A 26699-nucleotide genomic window follows, 5' to 3' on the forward strand; every position below is an offset into this window, starting at 1 on the left:
CAAGCAGGCCGCCTCTCAACCAAGCAGGCCGCCTCTCAACCAAGCAGGCCGCCTCTCAACCAAGCAGGCCGCCTCTCAACCAAGCAGGCCGCCTCTCAGGCCGCCTCCACCAAGCAGGCCGCCTCTCAACCAAGCAGGCCGCCTCTCAACCAAGCAGGCCGCCTCTCAACCAAGCAGGCCGCCTCTCAACCAAGCAGGCCGCCTCTCAACCAAGCAGGCCGCCTCTCAACCAAGCAGGCCGCCTCTCAACCAAGCAGGCCGCCTCTCAACCAAGCAGGCCGCCTCTCAACCAAGCAGGCCGCCTCTCAACCAAGCAGGCCGCCTCTCAACCCAAGCAGGCCGCCTCTCAACCAAGCAGGCCGCCTCTCAACCAAGCAGGCCGCCTCTCAACCAAGCAGGCCGCCTCTCAACCAAGCAGGCCGCCTCTCAACCAAGCAGGCCGCCTCTCACCAAGCAGGCCGCCTCTCAACCAAGCAGGCCGCCTCTCAACCAAGCAGGCCGCCTCTCAACCAAGCAGGCCGCCTCTCAACCAAGCAGGCCGCCTCTCAACCAAGCAGGCCGCCTCTCAACCAAGCAGGCCGCCTCTCAACCAAGCAGGCCGCCTCTCAACCAAGCAGGCCGCCTCTCAACCAAGCAGGCCGCCTCTCAACCAAGCAGGCCGCCTCTCAACCAAGCAGGCCGCCTCTCACCCAAGCAGGCCGCCTCTCAACCAAGCAGGCCGCCTCTCAACCAAGCAGGCCGCCTCTCAACCAAGCAGGCCGCCTCTCAACCAAGCAGGCCGCCTCTCAACCAAGCAGGCCGCCTCTCAACCAAGCAGGCCGCCTCTCAACCAAGCAGGCCGCCTCTCAACCAAGCAGGCCGCCCTCTCAACCAAGCAGGCCGCCTCTCAACCAAGCAGGCCGCCTCTCAACCAAGCAGGCCGCCTCTCAACCAAGCAGGCCGCCTCTCAACCAAGCAGGCCGCCTCTCAACCAAGCAGGCCGCCTCTCAACCAAGCAGGCCGCCTCTCAACCAAGCAGGCCGCCTCTCAACCAAGCAGGCCGCCTCTCAACCAAGCAGGCCGCCTCTCAACCAAGCAGGCCGCCTCTCAACCAAGCAGGCCGCCTCTCAACCAAGCAGGCCGCCTCTCAACCAAGCAGGCCGCCTCTCAGGCCAAGCAGGCCGCCTCTCAACCAAGCAGGCCGCCTCTCAACCAAGCAGGCCGCCTCTCAACCAAGCAGGCCGCCTCTCAACCAAGCAGGCCGCCTCTCAACCAAGCAGGCCGCCTCTCAACCAAGCAGGCCGCCTCTCAACCAAGCAGGCCGCCTCTCAACCAAGCAGGCCGCCTCTCAACCAAGCAGGCCGCCTCTCAACCAAGCAGGCCGCCTCTCAACCAAGCACTGCGGCCGCCAGCCATTTGATTGTGTATGTATCAGCAGCTACTGTATAACACAATACAGTCAAGGGCAACGGAACAACAAAAGGAAAAATAAATTAGTCGGCTTTAGCTAGAGGCATCTGATGAGTTTATGGAAATTAAAAGTTTTATGTAAATCACAGCCGACTGCAAGGCCTCGCGCACAACCACAAGGTGGGCGAAGGAACGCAATACTGCATTTAAATGAGCAGGGAATAATAAACATGTAACAACCCAGTAGCCTGTACCACCTCGTTGACGCAAGGTCAAATAGTGGTTTAGAAAAGACATGGCAGAGGTTTAGGAACCTCTCACAGTAATATCGCTGATCGGTCATATCAGTTATAACTTAGGTCTTTCTCTATTTCAGCAACGCAACTTTAAAAGGTTGAGTACAAAGGAAGGAGTGACAGAGTGGCTGGTAAGACAATCACTGGCTGGAGAAGGGCTACTGTAGTATGGCTGTGTGTAGCACCGTTCCTCATGAACATACTGACATCCTATGGTGAATAAGGGTAACTTCAACAGTACCATCCGAAACAGTAGTCATCATAGTTATTACATAAATGCTGAAAATAGGAAGTGCTTTATTGTTCAGTTTCAATAAAATGGGAAACATTTGTGTCACTTCCCTTAAAATAAGAAAGAATAATGGTATTGAAAGAAAGAAGAGGATGATGATGGTTTGCAAGACATCTCCATATGCATTTATTCATTCAGCAGATGCTCATATAGCAGACGTTATACTTCCAGAGCAATCTTAATGTCACTAATTATAGATACAGATTAAAAAATGTACATGTATATTTTAATAATATATTCCAGTTCTTTAAATGCAAGTACTAGGAACTCCAGTGTTCCACCACATGGCATTAAGGATAGGCGATCCTTGTTCCATACAGTTCAGGCTAACACTTCTCTCATCCCCCTGGGTAAGGTTAAGTCCTCATTGGCAGGTGTTGGTACAGCACTGGTTTTTCTTTAAGGCAACAGGGCAGAAGTCAACAGTATCAGAAGTCAGTTAGATCCTAAATGGGATCTCCATGTAGCAAAACTCACTCCTTCACCTCCTATTGGCTGGATGCTACCTTGATACGGTGGAGCTGGACTGTGATTGGCTAGAGGTGGTGGTGGTGGCACTCAGCTGGGAGAAGCCACTGTGACTGGATTCCAGACTGGTCATAGAGCCCCTGGACAGACAGACAGACAGACAGACAGACAGACAGACAGACAAACACACAGACAATAGATTAAATATCCATCAAACACCTTTTTCGTAGAGCACTATTTCCCTAAGAATCTTTATAAACACTCTTATAAATTATCACAAATACATTTTCCCCACACAACTACACACTACCTAAAAAAACAAGCTAGCCTAAAACATTTAATCACTGACATGCAGCAGCCCTACACACTAAGCATCACCATAACAATACACTGCGTTATACAGTATAGTATAGTGAAGGGTGACTGACCTGAAGTCTTCGGAGCCCAGCACCTCGGTGTAGAACATGACCTTACACTTGTGGGAGGAGACCTGCAGGGAGGCCAGCACGTCATCCACCCGGGGCAGGCTGGAGGTAGAGCAGGCCGGGGAGCAGTGGAACCGCCATTGGAGGATGTAGAACCCGGGCCACCGCGTCACATGGGAGCCCTGAGGAGAGGAGGAAGGGACAGGTGAGGTCAAAGGTCAGAGGCAGGCTATAACTAATAGCAAATTCAATATCTAAATGACAGACTTTATGTAATAGAAACCCATTAGAATTCCTTCACATATAGGCAAATACTTTTGAAGGCGTTGCCCACTGCCGAATGACACCATATAGAAGTGACTGTAATGATTATTGAGCTACGCAAGGAGGAAGAAGGATAGCCTACAAATTGAAAGTCAGCTCCTTGCATGTCTCCCTCTGTCCCTCTGGCTACTGGACCAGGCATTAGATTAGAAGAGGGAAGCTAAATGACTTCATCTAAATTCTCCTCCTTGGTGGACTTGTATGACATCTCTGTAAATGGTCTATTAGAGAGAATCATCTAGCAAAATGTAATAAAACACTTGAATATTTATCCTCTGTATTCACACAGCTTTGTCTGTTAGACTCACTGGCACGGAAACTTAGCAGGACGGTACCAGTTGATAAAATGTTACAAGTTTGCTAGTGAGAGTGTGAACTGAAGACAGACAGCCGGAGTAGACAGGTGATGGGATTAAAAGACAACCTGAACCAACTTCCATGCATTGCAATGTTTTTTTTTTTTTGTCGGCTTTAAGGTATATGTCCAAAAGCCAGCAATTACCAGCTAACAGAAACACTGGTCAGAGACACTGCCAAGGGATGGAGACCAGTTATGAGCACTGCACAGAGCTCCTATTGACATCAGTGGATGTTTCAGTTACACTCACAGCTTAGGATTCAGATCTGAGGTTGGTGGGGAGTTTCCTCAGTGGTATATTGTAATTACTTCGCCACCATGGCCTATTTATTGCCTACACTGTATATAGACTTTTTCTACTGTATTATTGACTGTGTTTGTTTTTACTCCATGTGTACCTCTGTGTTGTTCTGTGTGTCGAACTGCTATGCTTTATCTTGGCCAGGTCGGAGTTGTAAATGAGAACTTGTTCTCAACTAGCCTACCTGGTTAAATAAAGGTCTCACATAGGAAAGGTCCCCGGTTCAAACAGAGGGAAACGTATTTTTTGGGGCGCTCCCAAATGGCACAGCGGTCTAAGGCACTGCACCTGTAGTGATGCAAGAGGTGTCACTACAGACCCTGGTTTTGCCAGGCTGTATCACAATGCGTGATTGGAAGTCCCAGCAGATGCTCATACAATTGGCCCAGCGTTCGGGTTCCAGAGCATTGTAAAATAAGAATGAGTTTTAACTGACTTGCCTGGTTAAATAAAAGGTTTTAAAAAATTATACAAATAAAAAGTTGTTATCACGAACACATGTATAGGAAGCGTTCAGAAACACAACCAATTGAACAGACCCACTTACACAAATCCAAATGAGGTACTACCAATCATCAGACCCACCTGTACCAGCTGTGGATGTGACGGTGGTCCTTTGGCAGGTCTCTTACCTGAACACTCTTCCCTCCTTGCAGGTGAGTGCTGTCTCCACCATACAGTAGTCTTGCCCCAGAATCCAGGATCTGTCAATCAGCTGCATGTTGTTGGTGGCTGGCAAAACTCATGCTTCCCTCCCTGGACGTCCCTCTTGGGGGGCTGGGGCGCCCTCCTGAGTGGTAGATGTTGAAGATGACGTCCCCTTTACAGCGTCAAAGTCCCAGGTGACACAGAAGAGGGCTCAGATTTCGATCAGCAGCTGGAAAGGACAGACAGAGTGAACACAGTAAGACAAAACTACAGACAAATGATCGTTAAAATCACTGTAATGGGTTTTTATAGCTTTTTGCTGTAACGTATTTCTCCACTAGGGGGAGCAACCTAAACCACTGTTTAAGCCAGGGGTGTCAAAATACATTTTCCCCACACAAGGACTAGGCCCGCACTAATTTGAAAAAAAAATGCATAAAAACATGGATTTAATATTTTTAATTTGCTGCAATTCATGTATTATCCGCAATACACTCTTTCCATCAGAGTAGAAGACAAGCCGCATCACTGAGACAGACTGAAAACAGCAGACGGTATCAATGCGCCATCTGCTGCTTGTTACGACGTTGTTAATACCTTGTCTCTACCTCTGTGGGCTACACCTTCATTAGCCAAAATGTCGTTATCCAAACGGAGAAAAGTAGATGGAGTGTAGAATTTTCAAAGAAAAATGGACCCGTCCTATTTATTTACAGAGATGCACGGAAAACCTTTGTGCTTGGTGTGTTTGCAACAAGAGGTATTGAAGGAATATAATATTCGACTCAATACGAGACTCATCACAGCAAAAATATCTTGCAAGGACAACTTAGAAGAGATAAGATTAGAATTGCTTCGGGTCTGAGGCAAACAGCAGTCAACTTTCATCCAGAGCCGAGAAGTCAGTGAACCAGCATAAAAGCCAGCTACCTAATGATTATTGAAATAGCATTAGGAGGATTCCGACGGTGACTTTGTTAAAATTGAAAGTCAGCTGAACTTGTATGTCCCCTCTGTCAAGCTTTTGCCAATATTGGACCAGGAATACATTAGAAAGAAAGAGGTGAAGCGACAAAGTTCAAAGACAAAGTACAAGCCCTTAATGGTGGACGTTTCTGGACATTTCACTGTATTTTGCACCAGGAGGCATTGTGTTGCAAAATGTAATAATTTCATCCGGTCCAGAGGTCTGAACCATCTTTGTCAGTTTGACAAACTTCTCAGCGACAGCAACATTACCCACAGCCTGCCATACCACACTGAAGTGAGATGGTTAAGCCGAGCGCTGTGCTGAGGCATTTCTTTGACTACGAGAGGAAATCGGACAGTTCATGGAGAAAAAGGAAAACCGGTGTTGGAATTACAATCTCAGGAATTGCACGGGTTTTTTTTTGCATTCTTGGTTGATATTACTGAACACTTGAACAATCTGAACAAAATGTTGCAAGGCTGCAAAAAGTTGTCACACAGTTTTCTGACAACATACATGCATTTAAGTTGAAGCTGACTTTGTGGGAGATGCACACTGGCAAAGCTTACCCTGCTCATTTCCCTGTCTGAGAGATTGGTGTGACCAGACCTGATGCGGATATTGAAATTACAAAGACAAAATTGCAGGACTACTACGGGAGTTTGAGAAACGTTTTCAGGTATTTGGTGAACTTGAGACAGAATTTTCAGTTTTTCGCTCACCTTTCACAGTTAAAGCTTCTGATCTGCCGGTCGAAATTCAGCTAGAGATAATTGATTTGCAGTGTGATGCAGATTTGAAGGGCAAATTTGCCTCTGTAGGTCTGGACAGATTTTATCAGTATCTACTACCAGGGTACCCCAAATTAACAGCCCTGGCTGCTAAAATGCATGTTTGGGACAACCTACCTTTGTGACCAAATTTTCTCAGTGATGAATATCAATAAAACAAAAATGGTGTCAAGGCTCACAAACAAGCACTTAAATGACATTCTGAAAGTGACAGCTAGTCAGGACATGACACCTGGTGTTGATGCACTTGTACAGGCCAAAAGATGCCAAGTTTCAGGTACAAATACAAGTCCAGACTAGACTAACACCTTTAAAATGCTGCCTTAGATACTGTTTGCATTGAAAGAATACAGCTCTGTGAAGATGAATCCTTACTGTGGTGACAAAAAAATGTGCACTTTAATGTTAGTCAGCAGCTTCAAAACAAAAGTTGTGTGATGGAATTCTACTGTTCATACAACTCCATAAATTTTCAGTATGTATTGTATGTGTATGTATGTTTCACCTGTACCAGTTTACAGATTTACAGGACAGGCAACACTTTCTTCATTACACATTTAAAATCACTCTCCTTAGTTTGTAAGGTGTACTCCAGGGATTACATTTAGATTTTATATGCGTATGTGTAAGTGGTTTAAAAATCCTTTCAAAAGTCTAATTTAATCTTAAAGTGCATTACTATATTTTTCAGTACCAATTAAAGTTTTGTGCCTTTGTACAATCAGTGGGATCAGTTGCAATGCATATTTGTGAATGATAAAAGTAAATTGCACATTTGTCTAAGGAAATATGAGGTGTTTCATGAAATGTTTTGTAAAAGGATAGTTCATTAAATTTCAATATTTTCCTAATGTTCTTGTGCTTCTTTACACCAAAACAAAGGAAAGACATGATATTTTGGTTATTTATAGCAGAGTATGGTATAATTTTAATGGTCCGGCCCACTTGACATCTCCCTAGGCCGTATGTGGCCCACGATGCGAAATGAGTTTGACACCCCTGGTTTAAGCGCAGTCAACTGAGAAGCTGGAAAACACATACTGTAGTTACTGTTTAGATCAGGTTACCTCATGTGGGGCCCCTTTGAAGACACTGGCAGTCTTGTAGATGGTATCTGTCCACAGCCGCAGCTCCTCACTTTCCAGCGCCTCTGCTGTCCGGTACAGAGATTTGGGGACCATACCTCCTTCAGGGATCTCACACTGGAGATGACATGACAGAGGACACAAGAGACACAATCAGCCCCCAGTTCTATCAGCACACACAACAAGGAAAATGTCTAATAAGATGACCCAATGTTAACTATATTATGTACTAGCAGCATTAGCCAATATTAATTCATATGCATGTAGAAGGGTACTGTCTACAACAGCCAGATGAGACTCCGGTTTGACAGACAGACTCACCAGGCAGTCTCCTCCCAGGAAGTCAGGGATGACCTCTCTATCGATGTAGTCCACCAGACCTCCAGGCCCCTGGTAGTCATTCGCAGCATACACCAGGAACTTCTTCCTGGTGTTCTCGTCAATGAATGGACTGACCTGAGAACAGTGTAGAGACACTCAGGGTCAAAGTTCGTCTCATATGTTTGCTCTGCACATGCAATTGAATACAACTGAACGTGATCAAGTTGGAGAGAGAGAGCGAAAGCACTGTACAATGTAATGTACACTACAATGTGTGATGTTAAAGTCTCTTACCAGGGTCCAGAGCACAGGGAAGACCCGTGGAGCCCTCAGTATGAGCAGACATCCCAGGGTCTCTGGGTAGTTGGCCTCCACCACCTCTATGATCCTCAGCAGGGCTTTAACCCCTGGACGCCACAGGTGACGCATGTTTAACCCCTCCAGGTCCACCAGGCACGTCCAGCAGCTGACAGATAGACACAGTAGGGTTATAGGACATACTGTATTCAGGGATGAGAGATATAAGAGGAGTGAGTGTGAAATGGTAGCTACCTGATGGGTCGGCCAAAGACTCTGGTGTTCTCTTCACAACGCCTCAGACCTTCCTCGTTGATTGAGAGGACCTGAGGGAGAGTGAAGAGGTGAGAGGTTAGGCGAAGGGAGAGCATTTGCAAATAGTATGTGTTTATGTGTTTGTGTGTCATACTCACTTGTCTCAGAAGGGACTCCTCGCCCAAGGCGCGTACTAAACCCTTGGTATCCATTTGACCGAGTCGCAGAATATACAGAGGGCATCCATCTATAGACAGATGAGAACACAAACACGTGACCTCACTGTTAAAGCTACAAGAGGATCAGTAATGATCATGACATTAAACAGACGCTGAGAGTATTCAGGTAAATCAATAGAGAAACCGAGTCTGTTGTGTTGATTGTGTTGACCATAATCATATCAACAGTATATACATTTACAACTCACATTAAAGTCATTCATGTAAATATAGGCGTTTTACTACCAGCTGTATTTGCTTTTAGGTGGGGGTTATTGTTATTATGGTTACGATGGGCCATTTCCTGGTCTGAGGTCCTAGATGTCCGATTGGCTATCAGCTAAGTGGAGATAATAGGTCATTTCCTCTGCCCAGATCTTACAATGCCTGGACAGGTATTTTATGTCTCTGCTAACCACATCATATGCTATAGCAATCTGTCAGTTGCTGATGTTACGCCCCTGAAAACAGGGGATAAATAATCACGAGAGTGATACGGTGTTGTATTCTCAATTCAACTTTTAGTTCAATCTTTACAAAAGTAACACATTACAAAACAACAGAAAAACTATTATACAAATAACACAGCAAAATATCTTATTAACAACGCACATGCTCATTCACAATCGACATAAAATGACAGCTACTCTCAGTACGATGCTATTCTTCGCTACAACCGAGCAGGGCTCATATTACTCTCTGCAAACTTAACTCTAACTTCCTCAAGATGTTATTAAGACACACCTTAAACGGCTCATAGATTAAGAGCATTTCGTAGATCACAGATTAACACTTCTAGGCACCACAAAATAAAGTAATCAGTATAACGTTTACACATTACTCTCACAATTCTTACCCTTTGTACGCTTGAATGTTATCAATCTCTATCAACTAATACTGAATGCATCTTTTTAACCTTAGATGTTTTAAGATCCTCACATACTATGAACTTACTAATACTTTTTAATGTATAACAGGCTATGAATATTTCCTTTAGCCTGTCACACTGACACAGCAGGACTCATGCCCACAGACTGGGAGATTTCCCTTGACACATAGTAGGCATGTTTCCATTGACCCAGGTTTATACAAATATAAAAACCTTGTGGCAGTGTAATGGAAACGGCAGCTGTAGGAGAAGCGTTCTAAAGATCAACAACATTGTATCATCTGGGGCGGATTTTTATTTTGTCCAACATTCTTTATTGTGACAAATGATAGAAACGGTGCTTTCGAATAAATAATGATTGCCCAATCATTTTGACGGTACGCGGGTCACGAGACGTCATCATGTAACTATAAAGCTCCACTCCACATTTCACTCTAAATGCCTACTGCTTGCTAAATCAAAATGTTCAACTATATAAATCATGTTTCTTTGCAGGACAAGAATGCCTGAATTGCTTTGCCTTGCTTTTCTGGTTGTTTCACCATCCAACTACTTCTGAGCTAGAGGAGGTTTCACCATGACACAGTCTGTGACATACATCAGCACATGAGAAATGTTTGTCATTTCTTGCATTCTCTCCATGCTGACTTTTGCAAGCTACCTGAGACATGAAACGGATCGGTGGGAGTGAGCATACAGGCTTATTATTAATGCACAATTTGCAAAAATGGATAATGAAAACAATTCAATCACTTAAATTTGTGTTCAACACTAGGTTTTTGCTAAATCTCATATTTTTTTTTTCTAGGTGTGATGTCATTACATCCAGCTGTTTTTATCGACACAAAACAGTTCAACAGAAATGCATCATAGCAGGCAATTGTTGCAACTATTTTCTATGTAAAATGCCAAAAAAAGAAACTACAAATAATCACTGGACAAGTTCATGGAAACATAGCTAGTGATGTCACTTCTAGAGAAGCAACCAGACATTACAGTTAGTCATTACCAATACATGTAAGAGCTGGGATACATTCACTAGAAACCAAGCGGAAGAAAACACTGTGAAACTGGTGGTGCAGTACTTCCTGAATTTGTGCAATAAGAACACTACTTTCACATTTCTTCTGTCTGTGCCTGTTGAACACAACCCTGCCGTTAAAACCCTATCCTGCTCCGAGAGGAACCTACCTTTGTCGTGGTGGTGCCAGCCCCCGGTGTAGTAGTCGTGTAGCAGCTGAGGTCTCTCCCAGGAGTCCAGCAGAAAGTCCACCTGGTGCTGCTTCCTCCAGGAGAGCGACTGACACAGGATCTCCCGGGCCTTTTCCAGGTTAAAGTCCCGGGCCCGCAGGAAACGCAGCACGTGCTGGTCCTTAGGGATCTAGGGGAGGGAGCGGAGATTGTGTTTATTCAGATGTTGTGTGTGTGAGTCGGATGTGAGTGTTACTTACATCTATGTTCTTTGGATTCAAGTTTTGCTCTTGTTTGCAGCTATTTGAGTCAGAGTTTGAGTGTTAGGTGTGTTCATACACGTGTCCAACCTTGCCCTTGTGGGTCTCCTGCAGCCACTGGCGTAGTCTTATAAGACAGCTCTCCTGCAGCGGCGTCAGGTCTCCTAGGTAACGCCTGATGTAGTCTGCATCCAACTTGTCTGCAATCGAAACACAGACCGTCAATTCACACACATACCCAAATGCATAACCACAGTCTACCAGCCCAATGCAGCCTAAAGCAAGGCCAGAATGTTTGCTTTCAGAGCCAGTGGAATGGGATTGGGACTTCAGCCATGACAGATCCTTCAGATTGTGTGTGTTTATTATTGTGTTGATTCTGACTCGGAACACTGACCATCTGGGGAGCCAGCCGGTAGATCTGTGGGGCTGGCAGTGGGGGTCTCTTTGGCAGTGGGCACAGGGATGGCATTGGAAGGGGCACTGGTGAGTGGCAGCTGGAGCCTGGCAGTGGGTGGGGGGGGCCTGAGGGGGGCTCCAGCGGGGGACGTGGGTCACCCCCCTCGTCCTCCAACTCCTTCAGGTAATACTCTATGATCTCTTTGCCCTGGAGGACAGAACACATGACTGCATAAGGACAGTACAGGTAGCTAGTGTGATGAGCAAACACTGTGGGCAAATACTGCAGGTTTGTTTAGACACGCGCCTGGCCGCATACGAGCACAGCCCATTGTGTGACAAAGCTGAGCAGGATATATGGCCCAACAGGCAAATGTGAGAAGATCCTGGTTAACACACTCAGTTTACACAGAGCTGCCAGACTGGATCACAGAAGGCCTGGAAATAGACTGTACAAGTATGCTCATGTAACACTGGGTCTACATGGGGGAGCAGCATGCTGGATGATGATGATGGTATATCCTATAGCCTCATCCATCCCCCACACTGACATGTATACTGTACTCACATGCTCACAGACTGACACATGAACACACCTTTTTAATACTGTTGGCATATTGCTTCATGGCTAGCTTCTCGGCTGCGTTCTCAAAGCCAAAGAAGGACTTGATGTCCAGACTGGCTGTCTGCTCGAAACACGTCCACTCCTCATTCTCTGGGTGAACCTGTGGAGGAAGCACAACTCATCACGAAACAAACGCCAAATGGATGAACCCTTTACACTGGTGGGAATTGGCCTATATGGATAGGGCTAAATTGAAATGTTTCTTACAGAAGCATATGCATAAGCATGGTAGCAATTGAAAGGGAACAGTTTGGAGATTATGGCGAAATTGTTAGGCCACAACCATTACACTGTTGATTTTACATTTACTATATTTTCAGCACATTTGTTGATCAAATCTGAAAATACTCTGGATACATTCAGTAACATGAGATTATTCCTGGAAAATGTGGGTAGGTGCAACATAAGAGGAAAAAAGTGACAAGGGTTTGAGTGAGAGGGCTAACTGACGTCTCCAAGCGACCACACACCTCTCCAGTGTGCAGCCCCTACGTAACTTCCATATACTTAAGACTCAAATAACAGTCCTCAACTATGAGGTGCTTTATTTTGGCTCTCTTGTAGTTGTTATGTAAGGAACACAACCCTGCATTCCTACCATCACAATGACTGTTGTTGCTTACACAATCCAAAAATGTCCCATTATAAATCGCAATCTTGGTCAGGTGGGCATCGATTGAAAGCTTGTTCTATTGCCACCATGACTAGCTAAGTTATAAAATAGGATTTTACAGTGTTAGGCTTTCACAGGGTAACTCATAGAAAGAGATGGCAATTTTGGTGCATAGAAAAGATTCACGCATGCATTCACGTACGTGTTCCACTGAGATTTTTCTTCACAATAGAACAAACACCGTCTCATTCTGTTTAGAACAACCAGGGTATGATGCCATGTCTCATTCTGTTCAGAACAACCAGGGTATGATGCCATGTCTCATTCTGTTCAGAACAACCAGGGTATGATGCCATGTCTCATTCTGTTCAGAACAACCAGGGTATGATGCCATGTCCCATTCTGTTCAGAACAACCAGGGTATGATGCCATGTCCCATTCTGTTCAGAACAACCAGGGTATGATGCCATGTCTCATTCTGTTCAGAACAACCAGGGTATGATGCCATGTCACATTCTGTTCAGAACAACCAGGGTATGATGCCATGTCACATTCTGTTCAGAACAACCAGGGTATGATGCCATGTCTCATTCTGTTCAGAACAACCAGGGTATGATGCCATGTCTCATTCTGTTCAGAACAACCAGGGTATGATGCCATGTCTCATTCTGTTCAGAACAACCAGGGTATGATGCCATGTCTCATTCTGTTCAGAACAACCAGGGTATGATGCCATGTCCCATTCTGTTCAGAACAACCAGGGTATGATGCCATGTCTCATTCTGTTCAGAACAACCAGGGTATGATGCCATGTCTCATTCTGTTCAGAACAACCAGGGTATGATGCCATGTCTCATTCTGTTCAGAACAACCAGGGTATGATGCCATGTCTCATTCTGTTCAGAACAACCAGGGTATGATGCCATGTCTCATTCTGTTCAGAACAACCAGGGTATGATGCCATGTCTCATTCTGTTCAGAACAACCAGGGTATGATACCATGTCTCATTCTGTTCAGAACAACCAGGGTATGATGCCATGTCATCTGGTAACTGTACATCAAACATAGTGATCATAAACACTGACACTGTAAATGACATGAGTTTTATGATGAAACGTGATGTGCACATTTGGACTCACGGGTGTTTGGCTTGTACGACATCAAAGCAGTATTTATTATCATCTTCAACGTCTCATCCTTAAAAATACATAGAGTCCTCTTAATTTACAGCATTTTCCTCACTCAGACAGCTAAAAATTTGCACAAGTTGTCCAATTAAGCAGGAGGGACGGGGGCAACTTCCTGTCGCGTGCTGTGCTCAAGTTCAAAACCCATCCTGAGCCGTGAAGTTCAGAGCCTGAGCTCCGACAACATTAATAGGCGCTTATCAGTCCTCAAATCTGACGTTTTCAACCCATATATGGTTACGAGTATAAAGGGCTACAAACACTGTTGCAGTGATAGAGAGAGTATGTCTGTGTTTACACAGGCAGCTCAATTCTAATATATTATAATCACTAATAGCCTTCACACATTTAAGAAAGAGTGTCAAACACACACAACTACTATATGTTGCTAGTCTTTTGACCAATCAGATCAGCTCTGAAAAATATCTCATGTGCAAAGATCTGATGTGATTGGTCAAAAGAGCAATGAGTGTAAAAAATGATCATAATTAGGCTGCCTGTGTAAAACGCAGCCCATGTAACCGATGATTATTATAGTTGTGGGGCACACCGTGTAGCTGCAGATCTCATGGACGATGACTCTGTTGGAGAAGGTCTCGTTGACGACCTCGATGTGCAGCGCCCTCTCCCTGCGGTCCAGAGTGTTCTTATGGATGAAGTACAGGTAGTCCACACCGGCCATCTAGACACACACAGTAGACCACGGTCAATCAACTCTGGACAACACTACCACAACAACATCAACACAACGTCCCTACCAGGATATTCAGGTCTGTGGGGAAATAATCACTAATAGCCTTCACATTAGAAAATAAGAGAATCAAACAGACACTATTATACATTGCTAGCTTGAGTAGCTTCACTGCTCAAGGGAAAAGTTCAAGCTGAAAAGGTAAGATACCCTTTTGAACAGCCGGGGGGCGTCTGCCTCCACCTTACAGCGCCTCTCAATGAACACAGTGGCTCCGTCATCACTGTGCTCCTCCTTCACCACCTCACTGTCCACAAAGATGGGGATCAGGGGGCAGTTTGGAAACCTCCGCACATAGGCCTAATGGGAGAGAGGGAAGGAGGAAGAAAATATACAATATTACTCACATGATGAAAACAAAACGGCAATCCATGACATACAGTGAAAGTATTTTCTGGGTTATAATGTGTATAATAATAAAAAATGTGTATAATGTCCACCCTAAGGCCACTGTTACTGTTTTTGTTTCCATGGCGAAGCAGAGGTGGGGGGAGTTGCGTATCAAGGTAAAACAAATTGCATTACATGCTGCTGTTCTATCACGCCTGCAATGATGTCCGACAGAAAAACATCTTCGTTGTTGTAATATTGCAAACGGACGTGGCAGTTTCAACATGAAGGATTCTAGCTTTAAGTGCTGGTAATGAAACAGCAGTCGTCTGGCTCTTTAAAGTGTGCTCTCTCTTTGATTTCATGGCTTATATGACGACCAGGCCAAGACAGACCTACCGGGCTTCCTCTGTCAAGATAGGCCCCCGGACTGAGTGATATCTTTATAAATCTGCTGAGGCCCCTGGAGGACTCCCTCTGGACAAAGGTCACCAGATAAGTTAGTAGGTCATGTGACAATCACAGAGTCCAACCAGAGTCAATGTCAAGAGCTGACAAAGTTATGTCACACACACACCAGGCCTGACCAATACAAAGAGCACCCATGTTGATTACACATGGTTCTCAACTGAACTCTACCCGTAACTCAAGGAGTCCCACTGTAACTCTGGCGCGTTTTGGACTTCTACCCCTTTTAAACATGCGTTTCAGCTAGACTACTGGGTTGTACCATTGGATTTGTCCATTTCTTCTCTGTGGTAATAACCACGGGGGGGGGGGGCTGGGTCTTTTATACAAAAATGGCTGTAGTCTGAATGGTTTGAGCTACAAACTATAAAAAGCGATATATGAAAAGCTGAGACTGTTTTGCCCTATGACGCTCACAAGCTGCAAATGAGTCGTTAGAAGGTAAAGGGTTCTTCTACATCCCAGTACATTTATTTCATGTAACCTTTACTTAAGGCAAGTCAGTTAAGAACAAACTCTTATTTACAATGACTGCCTACACTGACCAAACCCTAACGATGCTGGGCCGGATGTGATACAGCCTAGAATCGAACCAGGGTCTGTAGTTACGGCTCCAGCACTGAGATGCAGTGCCTTAGACCGCTGCGCCACTCGGCCGCATAGTGTCTACATAGTGTCTATAAAACTGAAATAAGCTCACATTGTTGTTGTCCAACTCCAGACTCCACACAGTTGTCAGTGACTTGTTTGATATTCATTTCAGTGTGCAAACAATTTCTGTACGTACAGCATTCGTATAAATTCATTTGATCAGGTTTTTGATTTGGCGGACCTTATTGTCCCCAACAAGGAAATTTGGGAGGGGACTTTGGATCGGTCTCTGTCCAGCCGTCTGTCCGTACGTTAGTCACACGCGATCTCGACAGCACTGGCCAGATGTTGATGAAACTTGGGTGGATGATGCGGCATTTACAATGCATCTTTCGTGGGGGACAACATGTTTACTGTTGCATTGTTATTGACATTTGTCAATAAAACTCATGAATGCAACGGTTTATTAAAAATGGTTTAGTGTTCTACTTATATCCCTAGTTGTCCTGAAAAGAAAATGGTAAAACACTTGACTGTGAGGTTAAATATAAGGGCTGGACATGCAGATCAATGAAAGTCAGATAAACAAAAAGACCATTTTTGCTGGAATCTGATACGGTGAAACCCCAAATTAGCACAATGGTGCAGAGTACACAGAGGTCAATCTGCTGACACACACATAAAACACCCACCCTTTTCAGAGTCACTATCTAGGTTTCCGTCCAATTGGCGACAGATTTTCATGCAATTATTAGAATAGAACATTTCCCACCAGTGGTGTTTCCACCAAACTGACTTGTTGTGGATAAAAATCAGTGTGTGATCACGTAGTGCACAAAACATGTAGTTTTTTGGCTTAAGTTTTAATGTACCAAATAAAAATGGAAAGTTCAATGTGTTTCTGTGGCATTTTCAACTCTACTAATAATTCTGTCACAAAAACTGTTGTATTAAATAGAAAATGTGTTTCCTCTGGTCTTGGCACATGTACTCTAGCCAACAACTCACAGATAGTGAGGGTAGGGTAGTCTACATGATGAGTTTACTATGGATAAGACCGAGAATATTTATATTTGTCAAATGGCAGTCAAGCACTGATCATGGTACCAGAATAAAAATATTTCATCAATATTTATTGGAAAGGAGCATCAATCTCATCACAGTGCACTTTCACCACCCTGTGAAGTTCATCGTAACTTATTTAATTTGTAGCCTAATAAACTGCATGGTTTCCCAAGTAGTAGTGGGAGGACCACATACCATAACATGGCGTGACTTCAATATGATGGTTATTTTATAAATATTTACGCATAAAGGAATTTCCAACGTCATTTCTCACATTATTCATTTTACAGATACAAAAAGATCCCAACGAACAAATGATCTGAAGACATTTATAAAATTGGACCGGTACTTCCTGTTTCCATCACAACGTGGTTAATAATAGTGCAACAGTGCAAGTCTTTATGGATCAAACAAAGCTGGTGTGCAGACTGATCGATAAAATGACGAGGAACGAAGACATCATCCGTGAATATTGATTGAATAACATGACAGAAGGATATACAGTTGATTACAGTTACATAACCAAGACATGTAACTACTATCTTCCAATGCTTGGGAACATACGATACGGAGTCCATTTCCTTCTTCCCCATTACCAAGCCAAAACACTAAAGTAGTATATAGGTTTCAGTGCATAAACCAAGAAGCTTACAGTTAGATAGTTGGGTGCATTGTCCATCGTCTCTAACAGTGCCTGCATTCAGAAAACCAAAATGCCTCAGACGTTCTGAGCCTACATGCATATTCTAAATATTTAGGCCTAAATCTTGCTTCAGGATAGATAAAACATATCCATTATTTTATCTGGATTTTGTGTTATTAGCCAATGATACTGGTTTCCTGTTAAGGCTAGGGCTGATTTCAAGGTTTTACTGGTAACCTACAATGCAATACATGGACTTGCTCCTACCCATTTGGTCCTGTTGTACATACCTAGGCGTACGCTACATTCACAAGACACAGGCCTCCTTATTGTTCATAGAGGTTCTAAGCAAACAGCTGGAGGCAGGGCTTTCTCCTATAGAGCTCCATTTTTATGGAACGGTCTACCGATCCATGTGAGAGACTCAGAATGGGTTTCAACCTTTAAGTCTTTACTGAACACTCATCTCTTCAGTAGGTCCTATGATTGAGTGTAGTCTGGCCCAGGGGTGAGAAGGTGAAGGGCAAGGCACTGGAGTGACAAACCACCCTAGCTGTCTCTGCCTGGCTGGCTCCACTATCTCCAATGGGATTCTCTGCTTCACTGGCTTGCTCGTCTCCCTCTCCCATGCCATCCCTAGATGGGGTGCATTGTGCTAGGCTTTTTTCCACTATACCCTACTTGAATGGATTGAGTTACTAACGTGATCTTCCTGTCCGGTTTTCCGCCCCCTCAGGCTCGGGCAGTGGGGGAGACCTTTGTGGGCTATACTCTGCCTTGTCTCAGGGTAGTAAGTTAGTGGTCTGTTGATATACCTTTGGTGGTGTGGGGGTTGTGCTTTGACAAAGTGGGTGGGGTTATATCCTGCTTGGTTGGACCTGTCCGGGAGTAACTTTGGACGGGGCCAGTCTCCCCCCCCCCTCCCTGGCTCAATCTCCAGTTTCTATGCTGCAATAGTCTTTATGCCTGGAAGCTAGGGTCAGTCTGTCCTATCTGGTGTACTGTGTGATCTTAGGTATGATCCCTCTAAAGCCCCCCCCCCCCCCCCCAAATCAGCCAAAACAAGTCATGGTATCAACAACAAGCTGAAATGATCCATTTACGATTCCCCACATGGCAGCTTGTCATTCTTGTTAACAAATCTGTCCATCCAGAATCACAACAACACGCCGACTTCTGCCCCATGTAAGCGCGCACATTGTTTTCATTACATTGTCAGCTAATCTATGGAACCCTGACCTGTTCACCAGACGTTGCTACCTTGTCGTGCTGCTGATCCAGTTTCTGCTGCTCTGCCTGCGGCTATGGATCCCTGATCTTTTCACTGGTCATGCCTTGAACCGGACCTGCTGTTTCCATCCTCTCTCTCCAGCACCGGCCACCCCTCAGAGCCTGGTTCCTGTCTAGGTTTCTTCCTAGGTTACAGCCTTTCCTGGGAGTTTTTCCTAGCCACCGTGCCACATCTGCATTGATTGATATTTGGGGTTTTATTCTTATTCATTCCTTTACACTTGTGTGTAAAAGGTAGTTATTGTGAAATTGTTAGATTACTTGTAAAATATTATTGCATGGTCGGAACTAGAAGCACAAGCATTTCGACTGGCATTAACATCTAACCATGTGAAGGTGACCAATAAAATTTGATTTGAATATGGAAAACAAATCTGTTTACATAAACATTCCCGAGAACGGAGGAATGTTGTCGTCAGTGATAAGTGGTAAACCAACATGCCAGGTTTGGTGTGATGATGGTGTCAGGACAGGAGTGATACTGTAATGGCTGTCAGTGGGCCAAACCAAGGATCAGTCAGTGGGATGGTCAGTCAGAGGACAGAGGAAGCCTCTAGTCTGGCTAGGCCCTCTATCTAGTGTGAACTGCTGTCATTAGAACAGGCTTTTTACAGACAGGCAGCCCCACAACCTTTAAATCAACTGACAATCTTTGAAGTGCCTTTGAATCACGCTGACAGTGTGTGAATGGAAGTATAACAAAAAAGACATTTTTCACAGACATTTAACAGATGTTGCCGAGACTAGAACTCCTGGGGGTCAAAGGTTGTTTTTTTTGGTATTTGGTGAAGCAGAGCCACGGCTGCAGTTAGAGAAAGAACAGAGCACCTGACTTCCACTGTAATCAGGTTGCGTAACACAGGACACTTACAAAATAAAACCATTTCAGTGTTTTTAACGAGTAATGACCTTTTCCAGCGCTGACCTTCTTATTATACAATGTAACTTGCTTCTGGCTTAATAGATAACCCCAAAGAACAGGAAGTGGCACAGCGTCTCAAACAGAGCAGAAACAAGGTAAACAGATCAAGAGTTTAGAAAATAAAAGTGGATATAAATCATAAGATATACTGATTGCATTTTAATGGACTTTGGGCCAAGCTATTCACCGTAAAAAACACTGAGGCTGTGCACTGAACAGATGTGGGGGTTGATATGATATAAACAACCCTTCATACAGTGTGTTCTGTCTGAGGGAAACTGTACTAAAGCCACAACATCCCCCGGATGGAGCAGTCTTATCAGCCCTAACAGGGCAGACCAGCTGTGGCAGTAGGCCAGGCAGCAGACGGGACCAAGCACAGTGAGGGGAGGCCTAATGACACCCAGGGCCTCGTTCAGAGAGCAGCCAGTCAACCACAGCTAAGCAGGAAGTCACAGTGGGAGCAGCAGACACAGACAGTACTGTACAACTAGGCCCAGGGGAGAGACGAGAGAAGAAATGATAGGGGAGGAGGAGCGGCGACTGGAGTACTGCTTGTTCTGTGTCACAAGTCAGAATGCACCCCATAACAGAATGAGAAGACTAGCACATCCAAAATAGATAACCTTCCCAGGCAGCCACACCAAAGCATGCTCTTAAACATAAAACCCATACAGCATGATGGGGCCTCTGACAGATGATCCTGAGACAGACAGCTGGTGGCGTGGTGAGAGAGGCAGACTTTGGGAGGCTCATAGAACTGCATAGAGCCATGGCTACATGGAACTCTATTCCACATCAGGTAACTGGAGGTAACTGATGCAAGCAGTACAATTAGATATAAAAAAACAGATAGAAATACACCTTATAGATCAGCGTGCACTGAAGAGACGCACAGGCACAGACTCATGATAAGACACGCACGTACACATGGATTTTGTTGTAGATATGTAGTAGTAGAGTAGTGGCCGGAGGGAACACACTTAATGTGTTGTGAAAAGTGTTATGAAATGTAATGTCATGTAATATTTTAAATACTATATAACTGCCTTAATGTTGCTGGACCCCAGGAAGAGTAGTGGGGGATACTTAATAAATATCATGGTTAAACATAGATTGTGTTTTGGACCTGACTTCCCCTCCAGTTAGGATCTGACTGTTAGAACACTGTGCCCCAACCCACCCCCACTCTGTCTGAAGCCGTGCGATCTGATCTCTTCACTGAACTGGGATTAGAAGACTGCTGACTTCCTGCCAAGTCACAAGATACTCATTTGTATATATATATATATATATATATACACACACACGTTTGGGGTCACTTAGAAATGTCCTTGTTTTTGAAAGAAAAGCACATTTTTCTAAATTAAATAGTACCCGCAAAACACCAGTCTCAACATCAACAGTGAAGAGACGACTCCGGGATGCTGGCCTTCTAGGCAGAGTTCTGTCTGTGTTCTTTTGCCCATCTTAATCCTTTCTTTTTATTGGCCAGTCTGAGATATGGCCTTTTCTTTGCAACTCTGCCTAAAAGGCCAGCATCCCGGAGTCACCTCTTCACTATTGACGTTGAGACTGGTGTTTTGCGAGTACTATTTAATGAAGCTGCCAGTTGAGGACTTGTGAGGCGTCTGTTTCTCGAACTAGACACTCTAATGTACTTGTCTTCTTGCTCAGTTGTGCCCTGGGGCCTCCCATTCCTCTTTCTATTCTGGTTAGCGCCAGTTTGCGCTTTTCTGTGAAGGGAGTAGTACACAGCGTTGTACGAGATCTTCAGTTTCTTGGCAATTTCTCGCATGGAATAGAGTTTGAGAAGAAAGTTATTTGTTTCTGGACATTTTGAGCCTGTAATCGAACCCACAAATGCCGATGCTTCAGATACTTAACTAGTCTAAAGAAGGCCAGTTGTATTGCTTCTTTAAATCAGAACAACAGTTTTCAGCTGTGCTAACATACTTGCAAAATGGTCTTCTAATGGTCAATTAGCCTTTTAAAATGACAAGCTTGGATTAGCTAACAAAGTACACCTATGTAGATATTCAATTTAAAAAAATACAAATAAAATCAGCCGTTTCCAGCTACAATAGTCATTTACAACGTCTACACCGTATTTCTGATCAATTAGATGTTATTTTAAATGGACAAAAAAAAGTGCTCTTTCAAAAACAAGGACATTTCTAAGTGACCCCAAACTTTTGAACGGTAGTGTGTGCATGTATGCATGTAACATTGTGGATTGGTGTAATTCCTATGACTTTTGCAACCATCTGCAGAACTACTACTGTACCAGTACATCTATGCAGTGGTGATCAGTCACTGAAATCAAGAATGATGTATATTACAGCAGGGCAGGTGGAAAAGCTAATATATGGTATTGCATTTAACAGAGAGCATCACTTTAGTCAAGGTGCCTACAAAAATACTAAAGTCAAAAACTTACTAATTAAATCAAATTGTATTTTTCACATACACATGGTTAGCAGATGTTAATGCGAGTGTAGCGAAATGCTTGTGCTTCAAGTTCCGACAATGCAGTGATAACCAACGAGTAATCGAACCTAACAATTTCACAACAACTACCTTACAGACACAAGTTTAAAGGGATGAAGAATATGTACATAAAGATACATGAATGAGTGATGGTACAGAACGGCATAGGCAAGATGCAGTAGATGGTATAGCGTACTGTATATACACATGAGATGAGTAATGTAGGGCGTGTAAACATATAAAAGTGGCATTGTTTAAAGTGGCTCGTGTTACATGTATTACATAAAGATGGCAAGATGGAGTAGATGGTATAGAGTACAGTATATACATATGAGATAAGTAATGTAGGGTATGTAAACATTATATTAAGTGGCATTGTTTAAAGTGGCTAGTGATATATTTTTACATCAATTTTTCCATTATTAAAGTGGCTGGTGTTGAGTCAGTATGTTGGCAGCAGCCACTCAATGTTAGTGGTGGCTGTTTAACAGTCTGATGGCCTTGAGATAGAAGCTGTTTTTCAGTCTCTCGGTCCCTGCTTTGATGCACCTGTACTGACCTCACCTTCTGGATGATAGCGGGTTGAACAGGCAGTGGCTCGGGTGGTTGTTGTCCTTGATGAGCTTTATGGCCTTCCTGTAACGTCGGGTGGTGTAGGTGTCCTGGAGGGCAGGTAGTTTGCCCCCGGTGATGCGTTGTGCAGACCTCACTACCCTCTGGAGCGCCTTACAGTTGTGGGCAGAGCAGTTGCCGTACCGGGGGTGATACAGCCCGACAGGATGCTCTCGATTGTGCATCTAAAAGTTTGTGAGTGCTTTTGGTGACAAGCCAAATTTCTTCAGCCTTCTTCACCACGCGGTCTGTGTGGGTGGACCAATTCAGTTTGTCCGCGATGTGTACGCCGAGGAACTTAAAACTTACTACCCTCTCCACTACGGTCCTGTCGATATGGATAGGGGGGTTCTCCCTCTGCTGTTTCCTGAAGTCCACGATCATCTCCTTTGTTTTGTTGAGTGTGAGGTTATTTTCCTGACACCATACTCCGATGGCCCTCACCTCCTCCCTGTAGGCCATCTCATCGTTGTAGGGTTAGAGGCGTGCATGGCCACGCAGTCATGGGTAAACAGGGAGTACAGGAGAGGGCTCATAACGCACCCTTGTGGGGCCACAGTGTTGAGGATCAGCGGGGTGGAGATGTTGTTACCTATCCTCACCACCTGGTGGTGGCCCGTCAGGAAGTCCAGTACCCAGTTGCACAGGGCGGGGTCGAGACCCAAAGTCTCGAGCTTGATGACGTGTTTGGAGGGCACTATGGTGTTAAATGCTGAGCTGTAGTCGATGAACAGTATCCTCACATAGGTATTCCTGTTGTCCAGATGGGTTAGGGCAGTGTGCAGTGTGGTTGCGATTGCGTTAAATCGTACTCTTACGGTTTCATACTCAATAATAAATATGATATTGTGTTATCTGCTGCCACGACTAATTAGGTTGGGTGAACAGAAATACCGCAGACTGTTTCCAAAACAAAAAGGTGGATAAACAATGATCTCACCAACAAAACACTAGAACATGACATACTACAGTGTATAGAGATATATTGTATGAGATGAGATAGGTTTCTATGCAGCCAAACCACACTTTGTTCCTGCAGCACAAAACACTGGCAGTCTGACTGCCTGAGCGTCTGGGTCCAATTTGCACATGAGCACTGCAACCTCTCACAAACATCCCTCACTACCCACCTACACATATATACGCATAGACAAAGCAGCAGCCTAAACACACAAATGTACATAACTTACCGCCATTATCAGCTCAAAGGGGTGTTTGTAGACCCTTACAGGTGACTGGTATTGTTGCACCATGGCTGTAGCTCAACCTCTGGCGCTCTGTCTTGAAATGTACAATAGACAAACCCTAGTGTTAGTTAGAGATCACTTGACACAGCACTAAAGAACTGTAACTAACAAAACATCCTCTGTACATCATACGTTCACATCATCATGAAGCAAAGGTCAGAGGCATGGGATTTGTAAAGACAACAAAGAGAAATGCTGGATCATCAGCTCTAAAACCAACTAGACAGCTGGCTTGATGCAAAACGCTTGATTGTCCTCAATTGCAAAGGCACTATTATTTAGGTCATAAACTGTAGTAGCTGTTTGATCGGTTTAACATGCTGAGATCAACGGTAATCACAGGATGATGACCATAATGATACAATCACCTACTGAGCCAGAAAAGAATCATCTACCTAGCTGGGATTTGAGAAAAGTGGCATCTATCATCTGGGCTAAGCCTACAAACTCACAGTGGCATTGTGTTATTTTCTTATTTGTAATGACGTTAGTCCATTTTATACAGTGAACAGCTGACACAGATGCGGTACAGTAGACTAGCTGTAAATTGGACTTCAAAATAAAGAGTGGCTTTGATAGCATAGATTTCTAGTTATAAAAACAAAACATTTACAAAAGTACATTAGCTACACTAATAACACTTTCAGGAAATTCCCTTGTGCACGTTATATCCACTAATTGAGTTTATGAATAATTGTATTATAGATCATAACTATTACAATCCACAACACTAGCTTGCCTGTTTCTCGATACGTAAGCGGCAAGTTATTTATGTCTCTTGACAACTTCATTTTGACGACAGTCAAATCGGCAAAAACATTTTTTTAGATGGTCGACATTTTCAGAACGAATTCTACTCCGTCAGACATTAGCGAAATGACTAGGCCTTACACGGCGGAAAATGTCCCTAAAAACTTACCAGATCGATGACTTTCGGAGATAAGTCAAGTGAAGTTTGTCAGTATACGAGCTACTTATATTAAATCCATGGTACACTCCAACAAATACGTAAATAAAGCGACTTTCTGAGACGGGTTTGATGTTGAATCCAAGGCAAGCGGCCGGCGTAGCTAACGCCGCCTCTTTTGACTACGTCACATACTTGTGTAACATATTGTCATGGAGCAGTGTATTTTTCAAGTGAGGATAGACATTACTGGGAATAAGCTAAGGTAACATTGTTGAAACCATTGACAGAAAAGTAAAAGGTTGCAACATTGTATATGCTGTCATGAATGAATGAAACCATCCTAGTAGCCTGTCCTAAAAAAATATATGTGTTTGTATGGAAATATACAGATGTTAATCAATATAATTTCAGGTTTTGATGTATTTTGTTTTTAATTAGTTACAGTTACAGTAATAGTAAAAAACATAGTGACTCAAATATGATCATATGTAACTTGATCAAGGGGAATATACTGTGTGAACTGGTTACATTTTAAGAAAACGGTCTGTAGATGGCGCTAGTGATTCACTGTTAACACTGCATCAAGACAGTATAGCTGTTTCCATTAACTTGTCCAGCGATTTGTTTGTCAACATAAAAAAGTTTGCATAGAAAATACACTGAACAAGAACAGCAACGTGTAAAGTGTTTTTCCCATGTTTCATGAGCTGATATAAAAGATCCCAGAAATGTTCCATACAAACAAAAATATGATTTTGCTCCAATTTTGTGCATAAATGTGTTTACATCCCTGTTAGTGAGCATTTATCGTTTGCCATAATATAATAATTATATTTTTGACAACTTTTACTTTTACTTTACCAAAGAAAAGAATGTCATTTTTGCCCCATACATTTTCCCTGACACACTAAAGTACTCATAACACGTTGAATGCTTAGAAGGACAGAAAATGGTTCAATTCACACACTTATCAAGAGAACATCCCTGGTCATCCCTACTGCCTCTGTTCTGGTGGACTCAGTAAACAGAGAACATCCCTGGTCATCCCTACTGCCTCTGTTCTGGCGGATTCAGTAAACAGAGAACATCCCTGGTCATCCCTACTGCCTCTGATCTGGTGGACTCAGTAAACAGAGAACATCCCTGGTCATCCCTACTGCCTCTGTTCTGGCGGACTCAGTAAACAGAGAACATCCCTGGTCATATCCCTACTGCCTCTGTTCTGGCGGACTCAGTAAACAGAGAACATCCCTGGTCATCCCTACTGCCTCTGATCTGGCGGACTCAGTAAACAGAGAACATCCCTGGTCATCCCTACTGCCTCTGATCTGGTGGACTCAGTAAACAGAGAACATCCCTGGTCATCCCTACTGCCTCTGATCTGGTGGACTCAGTAAACAGAGAACATCCCTGGTCATCCCTACTGCCTCTGATCTGGTGGACTCAGTAAACAGAGAACATCCCTGGTCATCCCTACTGCCTCTGATCTGGTGGACTCAGTAAACAGAGAACATCCCTGGTCATCCCTACTGCCTCTGTTCTGGTGGACTCAGTAAACAGAGAACATCCCTGGTCATCCCTACTGCCTCTGATCTGGTGGACTCAGTAAACAGAGAACATCCCTGGTCATCCCTACTGCCTCTGTTCTGGTGGACTCAGTAAACAGAGAACATCCCTGGTCATCCCTACTGCCTCTGATCTGGTGGACTCAGTAAACAGAGAACATCCCTGGTCATCCCTACTGCCTCTGATCTGGCAGACTCACTAAACACAAATC

At 44.0% G+C, this 26699-nt stretch overlaps 1 pseudogene; it reads right to left on the reverse strand.

The window, feature by feature from the left end:
- Positions 1–2310: 2310 nt before the first annotated feature.
- Positions 2311–25105, reverse strand: LOC124000501 (annotated as a pseudogene).
- Positions 25106–26699: the final 1594 nt, after the last annotated feature.

The sequence above is a fragment of the Oncorhynchus gorbuscha genome, linkage group LG16 (assembly GCF_021184085.1).
Source record: "Oncorhynchus gorbuscha isolate QuinsamMale2020 ecotype Even-year linkage group LG16, OgorEven_v1.0, whole genome shotgun sequence".
Taxonomy (NCBI): Eukaryota; Metazoa; Chordata; class Actinopteri; order Salmoniformes; family Salmonidae; genus Oncorhynchus; species Oncorhynchus gorbuscha.